The 6,545-nt window shown below is 44.9% G+C and overlaps 1 pseudogene; it reads right to left on the reverse strand.

The window, feature by feature from the left end:
- Positions 1-5,470: 5,470 nt before the first annotated feature.
- LOC104672747 lies at positions 5,471-5,737 on the reverse strand (annotated as a pseudogene).
- Between the last annotated feature and the right edge of the window lie 808 nt (positions 5,738-6,545).

Consider the following 6,545-nt stretch of genomic DNA (forward strand, 5'->3'; position numbering starts at 1 on the left):
AGGCAGGAGAATGGCGTAAACCCGGGAGACGGAGCTTGCAGTGAGCTGAGATCCGGCCACTGCACTCCAGCCTGGGCGACAGAGCGAGACTCCGTCTCAAAAAAAAAAAAAAAAAAAAAAAAAAAAAAAATACTGAGATAGGGAGTTAGCTACTATTAACATTGCTTGGCGGGGCGCGGTGGCTCACACCTATGATCCCAGCACTTTGGGAGACTGAGACAGGCAGATCACCTGAAGTCAGGAGTTCGCGACCAGCCTGGATAACATGGAGAAAACCCATCCCTACTAAAATTACAAAAATTAGCCAGGCGTGGTGTCATGTGCCTGTGATCCCAGCTACTTGGGAGGCTGAAGCAGGAGAATCGCTTGGAGCCAGGAGACGGAGGTTGTAGTGAGCTGAGATCACACCACTGCACTCCAGCCTGGGCGACAGAGCAAGACTCTGTCTCAAAAAAAGAAAAAAACACCACAAAAACAAGATTTCTTATATTATATGGTAGGAGACTGGCTGGGAGACGGAAAAATTGGTTAATATAAACACAAATAGTTTCATATCAAAATAAGGAAGAAATATTTCTAACTATTACAGTCCTTATTTTCACAACTGATCATAGGCTCGTAGCCAACATTTATAACTACTTTCGTCCATTAGCCATTATGTCTCTCATTTGCTCTCAGTACAAAACAGCTGGTTAAGGTTCCTTGACTGCTAAGGTGACTCAACTCTTTACTCCTGAAGAGTCTGGTCTGTTAGCAGTCCTGCCTGGCTGGGTTGGTTGTCGTTTTCTACTGACTTTAATCACTGAACATGGGAGCACACACAATATACACCTAAAATAAGCTGACAGTGATGCTTTCTGACTGTCACAGAATGACTAAGAAACTGTGCAAGTAACTTTAGATCTCTTTCTTTCCTTCTTAAATATTCAAGGGGATTATCACCACATTTGGTATGCTGTGTTTCCAAGAATCATTTTTATTTTGAAGGTTTTAAGCCTTCACTTGTGAGAACATCAATACCAAAGAATACACTGTCAGTCCAGGCGCAGTAGCTCATTCCTGTAATCCCAGCACTTTGGGAGGCCGAGGTGGGCATATCACCTGAGGTCAGGAATTCAAGACCAGCCTGGCCAATATGGCAAAACCCCGTCTCTACTATAAATCCAAAAACTAGCCGGGTGTGGTGGTGAGCACCTGTAATCCCAGCTACTCAGGAGGCTTAGGCAGGAGAATCACTTGAACCCGGGAGACGGAGGTTGCAGTGAGCCGAGATCACGCCACTACACTCCTGCCTGGGTAACAAAGCGAGATTCTATCTCAAGAAAAAAACAGGCCAGGGGTGGTGGCTCAAACCTGTAATCCCAGCACTTTGGGAGGTCGAGGTGGGCGTATCACCTGAGGTCAGGAGTTCGAGATCAGCCTGACCAACATGGTGAAGCCCCATCTCTACTAAAAATACAAAAAATTAGCTGGGCATAGTGGCGCATGCCTATAATCCCAGCTACTCCTCGGGAGGCTGAGACAGGAGAATTGCTTGAACCTGGGAGGCAGAGGATGCAGTGAGCTGAGATTGTGCCACTGCACTCCAGCCTGGTGACAGAGTGAGACTCCGTCTCAAGAAAAAAAAAAAAAAAAAATACATTGTCATTTTCATTGGTTTGGTTTTTGAATGTTTGATATAACCATATTTTAAATAACTTTTATTATGTTGTCTTACATTTACTTTTTTCTTTAGAATGTAAGATCAAATTCAGCTTATTAGAATAAGTATTTTTCTCAGTTTGTCATAATTTATACTTTCAGATCCATCAGTTAAACTTGAACCTGCCTTTGTATTTATTCTGTTAAATAATCAATTTAAAAGTATTTTGTATAATAAATTGTCGCAGACTCAAAATGTGTTGTATTGATAATAATGTCTTTTCTGAAAAAGACTGAAAACTCTTTTTTTTTTTTTTTTTTTTTGAAACAGGGTTTCTGTCGCCCAGGCTGCAGTGCAATGGCATGATCACAGCTCACAGCAGCCTTGACCTCCAGGGCCCAGGTGATCTTCCTGCCTCAAGCCCCCCAAGTAGCTAGAGCCATAAGTACCCACCATCATGCCTTGCTAATTTCTGTATTTTTTTGTAGAGATGGGTTTTTTGTTTTGTTTTGTTTTGTTTTTTGAGATGGAGTCTCACTCTGTTGCCCAGGCCAGAGTGCAGTTGCGCCATCTCGGCTCACCACAACCTCCACCTCCCGGGTTCAAGTGATTCTCCTGCCTCAGCCTCCCGAGTAGCTAGGATTACAGGCGCCCACCACCACACCTGGCTAATTTTTGTATTTTTTAGTAGAGATGAGGTTTCACCATGTTGGCCAGGCTGGTCTTGAACTCCTGACCTCAGGTGATCCACCTGCCTCGGCCTCCCAAAGTGCTGAGATTACAGGTATGAGCCACTGTGCCCAGCCAAGACAGAGTTTTGCCATGTTGCCCATGGCTGGTCTTGAACTCCTGTGCTCAAGTCATCCACCTGCCATGGCCTCCCAAAGTGTTGGGATTACAGGCATTAGTCGCTGCAATGCCCCAAAAGCTCTTAACTAAATTCATTAGAAAGTCTCAACAATTTTGCCAACAGCAGGTACGATAACACTAAACTTAGCTTCAACTTTAGCTGCAACCCTGTAACATTAACCCTCCCGTTACAATGATAGTCCAATTGACCAGCATATACCAGGGGAAAAAAGACCAAATCCGAGTCAGTTCATGTATTTTTCATGTCTCTATCCCCACTCATTGCAGTTGGGCAGAGGATATGAAGTTTTTGCTAAGCATCCTTATGATGAACTCTGGTATTTTCTATTTCATTATGCTCTAGTATATTCTATTTCATTAAAAAAAAAAAGTGGGTTGAGAGCCACTAACTGGATTTCATGACACATGAATGGATTGTGACCTTGCAATTTGAAAAGCGCTACCCCATGGTGGGTACCCCATGGTGGGTTATAGTTAAAATATTAACATTTCCCCCACTTTGTTAATGTGTAAATTCATTGAACTCTTTTGAGTCTCTGTAGCTTTGTGTGTGTGTGTGTGTGTGTGTGTGTGTGTGTGTTTTTGAGACAGAGTCTCACTCTGTCACCAGGTTGGAGTGCAGTGGTGTGATCTCAGCTCACTGCAACCTCTGCCTCCCAGGTTCAAGCGATTCCCCTGCCTCAGCCTCCTGAGTATCTGGGACCATGGGCACACGCCACTAACGCCACTGTGTCTGGCTAATTTTTTTTTTTTTTTTTGTATTTTAGTAGAGGCAGGGTTTCACCATGTTGGCCAGGATGGTCTCGATCTCCTGACTTCGTGATCCACCCGCCTCGGCCTCCCGAAGTGCTGGGATTACAGGCGTGAGCCACTGCGCTCGGCTGTATCTTTGTTTTCATTCTCTATGTTTGTGCTCTTTGATTTCCACTGCTCCTCCTAGTGATCTGTACAGGGCAGGGACATTATGGAAATTATGAGTGTGTGTGAGCTTGTAGGCCGTGACATGATTTCCTGTTGCCTTCAAAGAGAAAAGTCAACCTGACGAGGCAAGACCTCAGTTCTCATAGATTTCCTTGTAACTCTTCCTCTTATACAACATCTCAGGAGCAAGTCTTAAGATCATTCTTATCTTTGGATCTCTAAAAATTATATATATATTTTTTAGGCTGGGTGCGGTGGCTCATGCCTGTAATCCTAACACTTTGGGAGGCCCAGGTGGGCAGATCACCAGAGGTTGGGAGTTTGAAACTAGCCTGACCAACATGGAGAAACCCCGTCTCTACTAAAAATACAAAATTACCCGGGCGTGGCAGCGCATGCCTGTAATCCCAGCTACTTGGGAGGCTGAGGCAGGAGAATCACTTGAACCTGGGAGATGGAAGTTGCGGTGAGCCGAGATCGCACCACTGCACGCCAGCCTGGGCAACAAGAGCCAAACTCCGTCTCAAAAAATAAGAAGAATAATAAAATAAATAAATAAATAAAAATTTAAACACCCAACAAAGATATCTTTAGAAAGTGTGGATATTGTTCTGATTATTCTATTGCTACATCATAAGCCACCCCAAACTTGATGGCATAACAATAATTTTATTATGTTTATGGATTCTGTGGGTCAGTAATTTTGAGAGGACACAGGGTGGTTGGCTTGCCTCTGCTCCACAACGTCTGGGATCTCAGCAAAAGAGACCCACATAGCTGCAAGGTGGGTCATCTGGGGGTTTCATCCCCCATATGTCTGTCATGGGGCTGGGATAACTGAAGCTGCCTGTCAGCTGGTATGCTTCCACAGGGCCTCTCCATACGACGTGTGATGACTGGGCTCCTAGAGGAAATATCTGGAGAATAAGTAGTCCAAGATAACCAGGTGGAAGCATCATCAGCTTTTTGACCTAGTCTTAGAGGTTACATCACAGCATTTCTGTCAGATTCTGTGACTAAAGAACCCATAATTCTTCCCCAGATTCAAAAGCGTAGACTCCAGCTCTTCAGGCAATGCTTTAAAAACACTACAGGCATCTTTCTTTGATGGGGTTTTACATGTCTTCTCATTATCTGTGCTTGGCTTTCTTTTATTCAACAAAATATTGGCAGAGCTCTTACCTATGTCACACAGTGTGTTAAACACTGAAGATGTAATAATAAACAAGAGAGAGATGATTCCTACCCTCATGGAACCTGACTATCTTTTTTTTTTTTTTTGAGACAGAGTCTTGCTCTTGTTCCCCAGGCTGGAGTGCAATGGCATGATCTCAGCTCACTGCAACCTCTGCCTCCCGGGTTCGAGTGGTTCTCCTGCCTCAGCCTCCCGAGTAGCTGGGATTACAGATGCCTGCCATCACACCCGGCTAATTTTTCAATTTTCAGTAGAGACAGGGTTTTGCCATGTTGGCCAGGCTGGTCTCAAGCTCCTGATCTTGTGATCTGCCCACTTTGGCCTCCCAAAGTGCTGGGATTACAGGCATGAGCCACCACACCTGGCCAAAACGGACTATCTTAAAAGGCAAATAGAGTAAACAGATGATCACAAAAATAATGCAGTTTTTTTTTTCTATTCAGCTGTGTTTTCTTCCCTTATTTCTCTGATGATGACTTCCACATTGTCAGCCTTCTCTATTTCCTATAGTTTCCTTATTGTTTTCACTTCAATTTTTCTAATCTATGTTCTAAGTCTTTTAGTTTTTCTTGCATTGTTTTGTGCCTTTTTAGTTTTGTTTTGAATCTCTTTGTGCAAATGCCCTGTGATTTGTGTTTCTTTCTTTCTTTCTTTCTTTTTTTCAAGGAATTACAAAGCTACTTTTAATACTTTAGGGTGACCCCCACAGGAACAAAAAACACTGGGAAGGGGTAACCCCCTCACCCCGGGGAGTGGCCCAGGGGGAGAGAGGCTACCTGAGGGGAAGGAAGCACAAAAAGGACCCGCTGCAGACTCAGGGCAAAGGGAATGCCATTGGTGCTGGGACCTGTGAGCACTACAGGAGCCTGGTGGGACTGGCTCCAGGCACACAGGCGAAGGGCAAGAGGGTTGGACACGAAGCCACAAAGCTACTTGGGTTCCTCCTTCTTCTCGTTTGCCTTTTTTTGCTTCTGCTGCATGATCTCCGAGTCCCTCTGCTTGCGGACGGCAGCAGAAAGCCCGTCATCTCGGCGCTGTCCCTTAACCGAGTCGCTCTGCTTTTTCATATTCTTCTGGTGGGCGAGCTCACGCTGGTTACCATGGGTCATGGTGACTGCAGCGGCTCCGACCTGCCTCCGTTACGTCCCCCTGTGATTTGTGTTTCTGGTTTGCTGTTTCTTCTCAATCACTTACTTTCTTTTTTTTTTTTTTTTTTTTTTTTTTTTTTTTTTTTTTTGAGGCGGAGTCTCGCTCTGTCGCCCGGACTGGAGTGCAGTGGCCAGATCTCAGCTCACTGCAAGCTCCGCCTCCCGGGTTCACGCCATTCTCCTGCCTCAGCCTCCCGAGTAGCTGGGACTACAGGCGCCTGCCACCTCGCCCGGCTAGTTTTTGTATTTTTAGTAGAGACGGGGTTTCACCGTGTTAGCCAGGATGGTCTCGATCTCCTGACCTCGTGATCCGCCCATCTCGGCCTCCCAAAGTGCTGGGATTACAGGCTTGAGCCACCGTGCCCGGCCCTCAATCACTTACTTTCTCAGTGACATCTATTCAAGTTTGTATTGCTTTTCTTGATGTTTCTGGCTTTTTTGTTCACCTCCAACATATGATATGCCTATTATGTTTCAGGCACTGTGGTGAATACATGGATACATAGCTCTGCGCAGCCTCTGCCTCAGGCAGGAAACACTCTTTAGCAAAGGAGCACAGACTCTGAGGTCAAGCACATGGAGCCTGGAGTTTAGCTTCATCACTTACTAGTTGGATCCATACTTGATAGATTTCATAGCCCTGTCCTCTTTTTCCTCCTGAGGAGGGTAATACCTCACATAATTAGTACAGTGCCTGGAACTGTACTGATTGTAGAGCCTTAATATACATCTATTCCTTTAATTATGGAATTCAGTGGAAAGTTAAATC

Source organism: Rhinopithecus roxellana, chromosome 1 (genome assembly GCF_007565055.1).
Source record: "Rhinopithecus roxellana isolate Shanxi Qingling chromosome 1, ASM756505v1, whole genome shotgun sequence".
NCBI lineage: Eukaryota > Metazoa > Chordata > Mammalia > Primates > Cercopithecidae > Rhinopithecus > Rhinopithecus roxellana.